At 35.9% G+C, this 14,370-nt stretch overlaps 1 non-coding gene and 1 pseudogene across 1 annotated transcript; both read right to left on the reverse strand.

The window, feature by feature from the left end:
- The window catches only part of LOC108477798 (U-box domain-containing protein 4-like), a 30,540-nt pseudogene extending 17,005 nt beyond the window's left edge, over positions 1–13,535 (reverse strand).
- Positions 10,555–10,661, reverse strand: LOC128285840 (small nucleolar RNA R71). Its single transcript, XR_008276388.1, has one exon. It is a non-coding gene; the product is annotated as a small nucleolar RNA R71 (small nucleolar RNA).
- Positions 13,536–14,370: the final 835 nt, after the last annotated feature.

Raw genomic sequence — 14,370 nt, forward strand, 5'->3', positions numbered from 1 at the left:
TTTTACGTGGAAACCCTTTCGGGAAAAAAACCACGGGCAGAGGAGAAGAAAATTCACTATGTCGAAAAATTTTACTCTAATACAAGAGGAATAGACTATGTCTATTTATAGGCTTGCAAAGCCATATTCTAGTAGGATTGAAACACCTTATCCTAATCAATATAAAATAGATGGAGTTTAATAAGGTCTAAAAACCTTATTCTAAAATAAAATAAAAGAAGTCTAGTTCTATATGGATTTTACTTTTATTTTATTTTCCATCGTATTTTATTTAAATAAGAATTTGGGTCACTTAATTCTAACAGACCCCTAGAAGGATAAAGCTCAGATCGAAGCGAAAGAAAGATAGGCTTGTGATTAGACTTGAGTCTAGGCAAGTGGGTCACAAAATAATTTGGAAATGAATTGAGCCACGCCTCACTCCCAATAGCCCTATCAAGAGTAGGCATCTAGCAGCGGCAGACAAGTTAAGAAAAACAAAGCTATGCCGCCATTTCTTTTCCTTTTCTAGGTAAACTACACTAAAATCACTAAACTATTAATAGATTTATATTTTGGTCACTCAGCTTCAGAAAGTTATAAGATGATCATTGAATTATACAAAAAATTTTCATTCAAGTTAATGGATTGTTAATATTTTTGTTGTATGGCCTTCTCTATTTGCACTGCTTACACTGATCAAAAGGTTTCATTCCCCTCCCTTTTTACAATTTAGTTTTTTTCATGAAAAACTTTAAACATCACGAATCTATGAACCATAATCCAATCAAATTTCTTTTTCGATCTTCGATATTGATTGTTAGATCGACTTGGATCTAAGTAAGGGTACTGATCCATTGTTCCTATCATTGAATTGTTGCTTGGAGCTCGCTAGTCAGACTTTAGAAAAAAACCTTAACAACTCAATGATTTAAATAAAAACGTTCAAATAATTCAATGACATGAAAATTTTTGAATAGTTTAATAACCATTTTGTAACTTTTTGAAGTTGAGTCATCAAAACGTAAATTTATTAGTAGTTTAGTGATCTTGAGTGTAGTCTACCCTTTCTTTTTTGGTTTAAAAGAATATTACAAAATGATATAAATTCAACAATTCGCTCAATTCTTAAAAAAAAAATCCGCTCAAACCTTATAGGTTCTTACTAAAAATTTTATCACACATGTATGTGTATGGAAACCACGGATTAGAACACAAATATTTGTTTAAAAATAACATACAATAAACAATGAAACATATGGTTTGAAACTAAGTAATCATAATAGCACATGAAATATGTACTATATTAAAATAAAAATTAGATTAAATCATGAGTAAAAAAGTTAAACACGAAATACATCATATTAACAAAAATTAGATCAAATTGTAAGTAAAATGAAATTTAAACATATAAATACATCGTACTAAGAATACTAAATGATTACAATTTTTTAACATGGTGTTCTCGTCAATATTAAGTTGATGTTGAGTTAATTTGTGACACCAACTCAATCAACAACATTATTAATAGATATTAATATGTATACAATTAGAGTTTGTTTGGACATCGCAAAATAATTGAATGAAAATGTAATTACTAAGATAATAATTACACTCTCTTGTATTTACAATGAATTGTAATTTCCTAGACATGTTTGGATGATGAGAGTAATTACATCGTAATTCTTTATGTAATGTTTGGTAGTACAAATTTTAACTATAGAGTTACATAAATTTCATTTTAAAAATATTAATTACTATAAAATTTATTAGTATGATAAAATTAATTTATAAAAAGTAACAAAAATTAAAATCAAATAATCATATGTATTGTGTTAGTTTGAAAAAGTAGTTGATAATATGATTATTAAAAAAAACAAGAAAAATAAACCATTTTTCAATTTTATTTATTTCTTCTTGTTCATTTTATAAAGTTATTTCCTCTCTATTTCCTCTTTAATATTTAGCATATTCTTCTTATCATCATCTGTTGGTCTTTGACTGAGCTCATCATTATCTAAATTTGAATCTGCATAATTAAGATTATCAAGATCTTCTTCTTCCATGAACTCTTTGAAGTATGGATCTCTCATTTCCACCTATGATTGAAGTTATGAAATATGCAACATGCTAGTATGGTCTAAATTTTTTTATGTTATACAAAGGTGATGTTGTTAATATGAAAAATAATTTTTTAGAACAAATGTCTTCTCAACCACATTTTGAAGCCTTGAATGCTTCAAATAAAAGAGTTCGCCAACTGTTTATTATACTTGTGTCTAGCACCATTCTCTCAAATGATATCATGTCTCACGAACGGATGTAAGAAAACATTTTCTATTTTCATAATTAGTATCGACATTATAATATCTGAATTCACAATCCAAATAGTCTGTAGCTTTAACTATAAAAACTTATATAAACTTAATACGAAAAAAGACTTATACTAGGTTATATCTATTTTTATAATACGTATGATAAGTTGTAATTTATACATATTTTTATCCTATGCTTAGCACATTTTTGGATGAATTGTCATTAGATTTGTGGAATTTAATGCTCCTAATCCTTTAATTTCATTTTTTATACTTAGGTGAGCATAGAAGAGTAAAAAGAGCAAGAAACGGGCCAAAACCGGAGAAAATGGGTCAATGTGGGAAATCAAAACGGCCGGGACTTCCTCATACGGGTAGACCACATGCCCATGTCTATTTAATAGATTGTAACACGGCCTAAGCCACACCACACGCCCGTTTCTATTTAGCAGACTTTAACTCGGCCTAAACCACCCCACACGGGCGTGGCACACGGCTGTGTCCCTGTCGAGCCTAAGTCTAGTTCTACTCGGAAAAGACCACTTTTGAGGGTTTTGAAGCATTCTAAAGCCTATATAAACACTCGATGAGGCACCTAAAGGAACACACGAAGTAGGAGGCAAGGAATTACTCGAAGAAAGCCCATCGATCCATCTTAGAAACCGGATTCTCCTTCAAGACTGAAGATCTCCCTTCAATTTCCTTCAGGGGTTTTTGGGTTTTCTTTATGTTCTGTTATCATTATTCTTCAGAGATGTTTTCTTTTACACATATGAACCAAATCCCCTAAATACCTAAGGGGGATGAAACCTAAGAGGATCTTGTTACTATTTTCTGAATTATATAATAAATACTTGATTTGTTCTTAATTATGTGTTCTTAATTCTTGCTTTAATATTCCAAGATATTGATTCAAGTATTGATGTGCTTATTCAGAGGAGCAAAAGTCCCTGTCTAAGAGTAGATCTAGCATAATTAAGCGGAGTTGATTGGATCCCTAGACATAGGGTGACATAAATCTGCTGGATTAGGGTCAAACCTAATAAGGAAATCTATAAAGTGAAATAATGCAACACTAGGGGTTTTAATTAGAAAGAGATTTCAATTAATCAACCTAGGGTTAGACGTTGTTAGTCTTGAGAGAGATAATAATATAAATTAGGGATTTCTACGGATCGAGTCAAGTGAATAAATAGTTTAGTTTAGAGTCAAATAACAAGTGAAGTCTAAGTGGATTCTTCCTTGGGTATTGTCTAAATCAATTAGTTTTCCCAAAAGTATTTCCCCAATTTACTTCCTGTTCATTCTTAGTTTAGTTAATTAGTTTAGATAAAGCAAATCCCTTTATTTTAAGGCTAGATAATAAAAAGAAGGTTAATACTAGTACTTTTAGTTCTTGTGGGTTCGACATTTCGGTCTTGCTATAAGCTATACTACTGTTCGATAGGTGCGCTTGCCTTTATCGTGATTATATTTAGTTTTCAAGTACGATCAATCATAAATATAAAACTTCTCATGCACATTGTAACACCCCGTACCCGAGACCGTTGCCGGAGTCGAACACGAGGTGTTAACAGACTTAATTCATTACTTAAACAGCTCATACAATTCATTTTAAAATTTCCAGACAAGCTGACTAACTGCATCACAGTTGCTTTAAAAATCATATCTCGAGTTCCGAAACTCGAAATCCAATTCTGTAAATTTTTCCTGAAACTAGACTCATATATATATCTATTAATTTTTTTCTAGAATTTTTGGTCAGGCCAATTAGTACAGTTTATTAGTTAAAATCTCCCCTGTTTCAGGGTTTGACTACTCTGACCTTTGTGTATTACGAATCAGATATCTCCCTGTACAGAGCTTCAATGACTATGCCGTTTATTTCTAATAAAACTAGACTCAATAAGGAATCTGTAAATATAAATCATGACTTCTAATTATCTTTGAACAGTTTATGGTGAATTTTCAAAGTCAGAATAGGGGATCCAGAAATCGCTCTGGCCCTGTCTCACAAAAATTTAAACATTTCATAAAATATAACTCATATACCTGTTTTGTTCCATCCATATGAAAATAGACTCATAATTCTTCAATTCCATATTTATTCATCATCTAATTGTATCTCTACTATTTTTAATAATTTTTCAAACTCACGTCACTGCTGCTGTCTGAATCTATTTTATGGTAAATTTTACCTATTTCATGGTTTCCATGAATTAGCTAGCAATTTAGCATACATAACACCAAATATGATCATGATTAGCCATTCCAATGGCTAATCATTACCAAGCATTTCCATACCACTCAATAACCATATCATAAGACCATATATACAAAATGATTATAATGCTATACATGCCATACTCAAAATATGCAAGCCATTATGCCAAGATGGTATACTGAATAGTGTGAGCATGCCTCCATCGCTCCCGATTTCGAGCTGGCTTGTCAACACTACAAGGAATGAAAAGGAGAAAGTAAGCATAAATGCTTAGTAAGCTCACATGCAAATAGCAAGTAACACAACTATATAAGCAAACATAAAACATCATTTGCATAATCATCACCGAGACATTCATATCACATTTTCATTTATCATCTTACCATATTGTTGTTATATCGAGTTTTCAACCCGAGGGTTAAGTACACACCTGTTCAAAGTATTCATTTCACAACACTTACCAATATGTCCCTTTCATCTTGATTATTCCTCCATTTGAGTAGAATTTTACCGTTGAACACATCGGAATATAATTCGGATACATGGAAAGTTTGCACATAAGTGCCACATATGTAGCCAAGCTACTATGTAACCCGCCCATAAGTGAACTCGGACTCAACTTAACGAGCTCGGGCGTTCTCATCCATAAGTGAACTTGGACTCAACTCAACGAGCTCGGATGCCTAGTTACATCTCTCGAAATCGGACTCAACTCAACGAGTTCGGACATTCGCATCCATAAGTGAACTCGGACTCAACTAAACGAGTTCGGATGCCCAAACATCCTAGTGATATGTCACTTGTATCCTAATCCATTCCTAAGGTTCAACGGGACCTTTTTCCCAATCATGTGTCTCAACCATCTTCTACGGAATGCCGTTACCGATACTCGGTAGTATTTCACATTTTCCAAGTATATCACATAATTTGACATATTAACAAACAATTATCACAGTATAATATTTCATAATAATTATCATATCATTTAAATAACAGTAAAACATTTAAAATAATAACTATGTCACCAACATTTACATATGAACTTACCTCGTATGCGAAAATGGCTACTTTTACCATTTCGTCCACAACTTGGTATTTTTCCATTTTAGCCCGAATTTTAGTTTTCCTTGCTCTATCATTTAAAATATAGTCTAATTAGGACTCACATTATTCAAATTGACCCAAAATCATATTTTGGCAAAATTATAGTTTTGCCCCTAAACTTTTGCATATTTACACTTTTGCCCCAAAGCTCGTAAATTAAACTTCAGCCTATTTTCATATGTTTTATGACATGCTGATCATTTTTCCCTTCTATGGCAACATCAAATTCTCACTCTAACATGTACTTATGACTATTAGGTATTTTTACCGATTAAGCCCTTTTGTTCGTTTTTGCTTAAAACCGAGCAGTACAAGTCGTCTAACATAATTTAAAACCTCATATTGTATCATAAAACACCAGAATACACAAATTTTACCTATGGGTATTTTTCCAAATATGAACCTGTGACATCCCAAAATTGACCTTAGTCGGGATGTGGTTTCGGGACCACAAAACCGAGACACAAAATTAATTAATTATTATTTTCTATGTTTATTGTGCATGAATATACATATGTGAAAATTTAGTGCCTTAATTTCGTCATTTGTAGGTGAAATTTATTAGAAAGGACTTATGTGAGGAAATTGAGAAATGTGCTAGGCTAAGGTTAAAGTGGCCTATTGATACATATTAGAAAATGCTTGGATTTGCATGTCAAATTGCCAAATTTCCTTATGGTGGCCAGCCAAGATAGATTGAGGATGGGCAATGTATTTGTTTGCCTTAGATTTTATAATGAGAAATTGGGTAATGGGAGACAAGCTAAAATAAAGAAAGGAATTGAAAAGAAAAGGGGAATAAAATAAGAAAAGAAAAAGGGGGAATGTTCATCCTTACCTTTGCCATTGCCGTGAGTGAGGGAGAGAAAGGGAGGAAAGAGAGTTCTCTCTTTGTTGAACTTGGCCGGCTAGAAGGAAGGAAGGAGGGGAGAACTTCGGTCACTTGAAGCCTTAAGGAGGTTAGTACATTGTGTTAACTTGTAAGATGTTTACTTGTTGTGAGTGAACGATCATGGTTCTTGTTTAGCCATGCAAAAATGTTGAATAATGTTGGGGAATGGAACATTAGGCTATGGAAAAGGGGGGAACTCTTTGATTGTTTAAGATAGTTTAGATAGTATGTGATTTTTTTTGGGTATTGTGAGTTGAGATGTAAGTGTGTGTGTGTGTGCTTGGCCATAGGGGTTTGCTAGGAAATTTTATTGGTTGAATGATGGGTGGCGAATGAACTATGAGGGTTATGAGAAGAATGTGGGAAGCTAAGGTGCGAACCATAGTCTCGGTGATAGGAATGATGCGGTTGGTGTTTTGATGTTGTGGTGATGAGGCATGAAGTGTTCGCCATGGTACTAAAGTGTTGTGCTTGTGTTAAAACTTAGAAATTATTTTGTTATGGCTAGAATAGATATGGATGACCGAACATGAGAGCATGATTGGATGAAGAGCTTGGTTAATTGTAGTTGTATGTGAATTTACATGATGTTACAAATAGATGTGAAAATATATGCTAGATTAGGAAAATTTGATTAAATGTTCATGAGATGAAATTAGGTGTTTAAAAGATGTTATAGTTGACATTGTATATATATACATACATTCGCCATCTAATTGAGTATAAAGATGGTGTTAAATCTAATCATGATGTTACCTTTAATTATGTGTATAATCGACTAAATGGGTAATTAGTGAGGACGGTTGCCGAATATACAAGCATACATATGCATGTGTAGTTAAATTATGAATGTTTAGCAAGATGGTTAAACTAGTTGATTTATTGATCAAGCTCAAGGAGTTAAAGAAGGAGAATCAAGCAAGGGAAAGGCGAAGGTCATCGAGTAGCCGACTTGAAATTATTTTACCCAACACAAGGTAAGTCATTAAGCATATATTTGGTGTTGATGTAAATGACCATAATATATACATAATTGTGTTTAAATGAGTTGATGAGTAAATGAAAATGTATGTGTATGGAATGATGCCATGGTTGAATGTATAAAGGCAGCAACATGCATAAGGTATTGGTCTCGGCACTAAGTGTGCGGGTATAAATGGACACGGTGACAAGATTGGCACTAAGTGTGCGGGTTTAAAAATTGTACAGCACTAAGTGTGCGAACTGAAAATATATAGCACTAAGTGTGCGAACTGAAAATATATAGCACTAAGTGTGCGAGCTGAAAATTATATAGCACTAAGTGTGCGAGCTGAAAATATATAGCACTAAGTGTGCGGATTCACTATATGCTCTTGCGTTACAATTGGCACTGAGTGTGCGACATTATCGAGTTAATCCCGAACAGCGGATCGGGTAAGTACCTTGAGCTCATGACGATTAGGCAATACGTTCATGCTCGGGGTTGAGCTTGGTAAGCTTTAAATCTATGTGATGATTGCAATTGTATGATTGTGGTGTGAATGAGTTGGTGTGTAAAAATGCCTCAAATATCTTATTGTATAAAATATGAAATGTGGATGTATGACTTGGTATGAGATTGAACCGAAAGGTTCGAGGAATTATAGTATAGTTTCGATATGGATGAAGTACCTAGCCTCGTTTATCGTTTGATGTTGCGAAAATTTTATTAATGGATGGTTGATGAATGCTTATGACTTACTGAGTTATAAACTCACTCGGTGTTTTCTTGTCACCCATTTTAGGTCTCTTAGACTCGTATTGTTGCGTGCTTGGAACCGTCGTTGAAGTCATCACACCGGCTGGAAACCTTTTGGTATTGTCTTCGTAGTTGAACTAGGAGAACATTTGGCATGTATAGGCTATTATGTTTTGTTGAATTGTGGGTTGTAAACTTTCAGCCATGTGAAAATGGCCTATGTGGTCGTCGAGTGGGATGCTAGAACCTATAGCCACGAGTCTTAGAAATTTTAATTTTGATAAGGTGGCCATAATTTGTGTCATGTATGATGGATGATTAGTAAGGCCAAAGAAAGATTCACGAAATTGGCATAGTTCATCGCAGTAACTGTTGCAGACAGCAGCAGTGAGATGAGATTGAAAATCACTAAAAATAGTAGAAGTAGAATTAAATAGTGAATAAATTATGACATTGAACCTTGATGAATCTATTTTTATATGGACAAAACGAAACGACCATATGAGCAGTATACTGAGAGATATTAAAGTTCTCGTGAGACAGGGCCAGAATGGTTTCTGGGTCCCCTGTCTCGACTTTGAAAATTTACCATAAATTATCCAGAAGGAATTAGAAGTCGTACCTTATATGTGCAGATTCCCCTTTGAGTCTAGTTTCATTAGAAAGAAACTGCATGAGCATTGAAGCTCTGTACTAGAATATATTCAGGTCATAATGCGCGAAGGTCAGTGTAGTCGACCCCTGTAACATGGGCGACTTTAACTAATAAAATGTACCAATTGGCCCGACCAAAAATTCTAGAAATAAATCCATGGATAGACATATAAGTCTAAATTCAGGGAAAATTTACGGAATCAGTTTCCGAGTTTTGAAACTCGAGATATGATTTTTAAGGCGACAGTGACGCAGTTAGCTAGCCTGCCTGGAACAGCAATCAATATTACAAAGAGAGAAATAAGGGAAGTGAGCCCGGTAACACCACGTGTTCAAATCCGGTGACGATCTCGGGTTTGGGGTGTTACAGAACCCTAGGTTGAATTATTGCTAGCATAAGCTAAATCAAGTTACCGGGACTCCAAAAACGTAAAGAACTTGAAAAACGGGGTTAGAACAGACTTACAATTGAGCTTGGGAAGCTTGAAAACCCCAGCCATGGAGTCTCCCTTGGTATATTCGGCCATGGGGTTGAAGATGAGCAAAATTGGCTTTTAATTTTGTATTTTAATTCATTTTACCCCTAAATGACCAAAATGCCCTTACTACTAAACTTTCCAAAAATTCCATCCATGTCCAATTTTTGTCCATAGACTTATAAATTGGTAAAATTTCTATTTAAGACCTCCTAATTAATATTTCAAAACAATTTGATACTAGAAACTTCTAGAATGCAAGTTTTGCAAATTATTCGATTTAGTCCCTAATTTCAATTTAAGCACTTTATGCATAAAATTTCTTCACGAAATTTTCACACAATCATGAAATCATATCATAGACCTCAAAATAATCATAAAATCATTATTTCTATCTCGAATTTTGTGGTCACGAAACCAATATTCCAACTAGGCCCAAAATTAGGATATTACGCACATCAAGTTTTTGGGGCCGTTGCTGGGGAACTAAGATATTAGGAACGCTTAATTTATATTACTTTAGCCATTTATTTTATTGCAATTTAAATTTTATTTTGTTTATATTACTAAATTTTCTTTTATTTACTTTTGGCAGGTTTTTATAGTTTATGACTAGAGGGAACCCGTCAAGACCTCTACTTTTTGATAGTGAGATCGAAAGCACAGCTCGCAGAAACTAAAAAGAGATAAGGCGGAGCCTATAATACAGAGAGGAAGGGCAAGATGGCGATATTCAAACCACAACTAAGGAGATTGCGGATAATCATAATAATCTGCTACCTCCTCTGGCTATTGCGAACCAAGTAAATCAGGATCCTACTCCTCGTACTATGTGCGATTATGCTAACCCTAGTTTAATAGGAGCTGAATCGAGTATAGCTAGACCTACTATTGTTGCAAATAATTTTGAACTGAAACCTAACATGATTCAAATGATACAACAGTTTGTTCAGTTTGATGGTTTGCAGGACGAGGATCCAAACACTCATTTGGTAAATTTTCTGGAATTTTACGACAACTTTAAGATCAATGGCATTTCTGATGATGCCATTCGCCTTCGGTTATTTCACTTTTCATTGAGGAATAAGGCTAAACAGTGGTTGAACTCATTACCACGAGGGTCAATCACAACTTGGGAGCAAATGACCAAAAAATTTTTACTAAAATATTTTCCGCCAGTTAAAACGGCTAAACTAAGGAATGATATCTCCTCTTTTGTGCAGATGGATCTAGAAACCTTGTATGATGCATGGGGGAGATACAAGGACCTATTAAGAAGGTGCCCTCACCATGGGTTACCTCTATGGCTACAGGTTCAGACTTTTTACAACAGTGTGAACCCCTCAACAAGGCAACTTATCGATGCAGCCGCTAGTGGAACTTTGAACAACAAAACACCTGAAGAGGCTTACGAATTTATTGAAGAGATGTCACTGAATAACTATCAGTAGCAAGTCATGAGAACAAAGCCGAAAAAAGCAGTCGGTGTTTTCAACCTCGATGCAGTTACTATGCTGTCTAACCAGGTAGAACTTTTAAATAAAAAGATTGACGGTTTGTATGGTTCTACTTAGGTACATCCAGTGATGAGCTGCGATTCAAATGGAGGAGGAGTACACACAGAATATCAATCCTTCAACCCTAGCACCGAGGAGGAACAAGTTTAATATATGGGTAACAATAATTCTAGACCTCAAAATAACCAATACAGTAAAACTTATAATGTAGGTTGGAGGAACCATCCCAACTTCTCGTGGGGTGGCCAGGGAAATCAAAGGCCACAGCATCCCTCAAGTTTTCAACAACCACCTTACCAGCAGGAAAAGAAGCCGAACCTTGAAGAGATGCCAACGAAATTTATCTCGATGTCAGAAACCCATTTTCAGAATACCAAAACAGCACTTAAGAATCAACAAGTGTCGATCCAAGGGCTTGAAACTCAGATAGGCCAGCTTGCTAAATTGATTTCTGAACGACCACAAGGTAGCTTGCCGAGTAACACTGAATCTAACCTAAGAGAACAGCTTAATGCGATTACCGTTCGAAATAAAAAAGGTTTAGTTGAACTTGAACCAGAACCGAGGCAAGGAATTATGGTAAGTAAAGGTAAGGATGAGGTGGACCACACTGAGCGAAAACCGGTAAGTAAAAAGTACAAACCCTGAGTGCCATACCCCAGAGCGATAAGGAAAGACCATACGAACGAACAATTTTGTAAATTCCTTAAATTATTAAAGAAATTACATACTAACTTACCGTTTATTGAAGCTCTTTTGCAGATGCCAAACGTAGTTAAATTTTTAAAGGAGCTTTTAGCAAATAAGGGAAAGTTGGATGAGGCGTCGCATGTGGAGCTAAATGCAGTTTGCTTAGCCATTCTATAGAATATGCTACCCAACAAGTTGAAAGATCCAGGGAGCTTTACAATTCATTGTTTAATTTGGTAGTTTAAATGTTAACAATGCTTTGGCTGATTTAGGGGCTAGTATTAATGTCATGCCCTATAAAATGTTTAAAGAACTAGGTCTTGGGAAACCCAATCAAACTATGATGAGCATTCAATTGGAAGAAAAAAACAATTAGATTTCCTAGGGGTATTATTGAAGATGTACTTGTTAAAATTGACAAATTTATATTCCCAATTGATTTTGTTGTTTTAGACATAGAAGAGGCTAGTGACGTACTTTTGATTTTAGGATGACCCTTTTTAGCAACTGCTAGAACTATTATTGATGTTGGTACAGGTGAACTCACACTTCGTGTGGGTGATGAAACAATCACTCTTCAAGCTTGTAGTTCGAGTAACACATCGAATATTGAGGGTGGTTGTATAAATAATGTTACTAATACTGATCATAGGGTGCAACCTTCTTTGCAGGAAACATGTTCGAAGAGCATACATGAGCCATGTTCAAGTAACAACAAATGACCCATCTATGAAGAGAGAAGGCTACAGATCGAGGAACTAGATGAATGACGTACACAGAAACCAAGAACACACGATAAACCAGAACCACGCCATGACAGACTAAATGTTTTATCAAATCAACTTAAGGTTGGGGACAAAGTACTATTAGATGCGGCAGACCCTCATATTACCACTTTTGAACCAAATAGAGCAATCCCTTTTACGGTACTTAGTATTTTCCCATACGATACAGTCGAGATAACTCAGTCCAAATTCGACACTTTAAGGTAAATAATACTCGTCTAAAACCTTATTTCAATGAAATCGATAGTAGGAATGAGGAGTGTAAACTCCTCGCACCACCATGACCACGAACAAAGAGGTAAGTCGAGCTTAGACTCTAAATAAACGCTTCTGGGGAGGCAACCCGAGCACTAACAGTATTGATTTCTTTAAATTTTAGTTTTTAACATCTAAAGCATTAACTGAGTCCTTAAACACAGGTTTTCCAAACCCACGCGGCCAGGCACACGGGCGTGCCTAAGGCCGTGCTCATACAACGGGCGGCGACACGGTCGTGTGGAAACAGAGCCAAATTTTTCGCAAAACACGGGATTCGATATGTTGCCACGGCTGTGCGACATGGCCGTGGGCAATCCTACCAAATCAACATAGGCGTGCGACCCGTCCGTGTCTATAATCCTTGGTAGAAACTGAGAAATTAACACGAGTGTGCGACATGCCCGTGCCTACCAACCGTGGTCGAAACTGTGAAAATAACATGGGCGTGCGCATTTGTGCACAGGCATGGGAGAAGCAAACAAAGCAGGACACTGCCGTGTGACACGATCGTGTGCACCAACACGCCCAAAACACACGGGCATGGGCCGAATTCCAGACGCGCCCCAATTCGAAAACCACGAAACACACGAGCTAAAGTAAGGGCACACAGGCGTGCCCCATGGCCGTGTGCCCCAAAATCTATATAAACCCCCACTATTCATCATCCCCTTCCCTAATACCTTAACCCTAGCCGCCAGCCTCTCCGTTGCCGTCACTACCTAAGCTCCCAAAATCCACCATTTCTTCTCCTTTTTCTTCCATACACATCAAAATCTTCTCTCTTGTCCTTCATTCCCTACACATTCCCATCTTCTTCTTCCTTACTTCACTTATCCCACACCCTACTGTCGCACCAGTACCACCGCCGCCGTCATCTGCAACACGTCGACGCCGCACCCCTCTTCCGTCAAGCACCACCATCGTTCATCAATCGTTTGCTTCCCTTTCACCCTATTACTTTTTATTTTACTTCTTTTATTGATTTCTAGACTTATAATTGTTTTCATTGTTAATAATTTGCATGCTTATCTATGTTTAGTGATTTCCAATTTTACTAATGATAAAGATTTACTTAGTCATTTCATTGATCTTTACTCTTGTTTGATTTGCCCACGTGATTAGGATTATTAATAGTATTATCCACTATCACTTGATTGGTCCTTTAGCATTCGCTTGGTTTAGCCTTAGTACTCTGTCCATCTTATATTTAGCCCGTTGATTCATATGAAATATCACCACGTTTTGTTTTTAGCATGCTTGAATTTGTGTCCATATTATCTTATGAGCAAGTTATTATTTTTGGATTACTTAGACTTTGCTTGCAGATGTAGGAATTATTATTGATGACTTACTCTTTTATTCATAGGCACACTATTTCAAATCCACGTGGTAAGAAAACCGCCGCCTTCGCTTCAAAAAAACGGAAGGGATCTAGAGCCACGTCAGCAATCGCATCTGCCGAAGTGCGCCACCCCTTCTTATAGTTTCCCTTGGGACCCCAAGAGGAACTTTTTTAAATACTTCGTGCAAGACCCATCAACGCAGGCCGATGTATTGATTGGACCGCTCTAGAGCAGATCCAACTCACTGACGCAGTCCGAGCTTTCCTGACTACTAATCCATAGGGGCTCTTTTTTGAGATCGTCGAGCCGACATGTCTCGATCTCACATTAGAACTCTGTTCGACCTTCCACTTTCAAACCATTATGACAGAGTTTGATGATCTCGAAACAGTCCAGTTCCGTCTCAACGGTTT

Source organism: Gossypium arboreum, chromosome 12 (genome assembly GCF_025698485.1).
Source record: "Gossypium arboreum isolate Shixiya-1 chromosome 12, ASM2569848v2, whole genome shotgun sequence".
Classification (NCBI taxonomy): Eukaryota; Viridiplantae; Streptophyta; class Magnoliopsida; order Malvales; family Malvaceae; genus Gossypium; species Gossypium arboreum.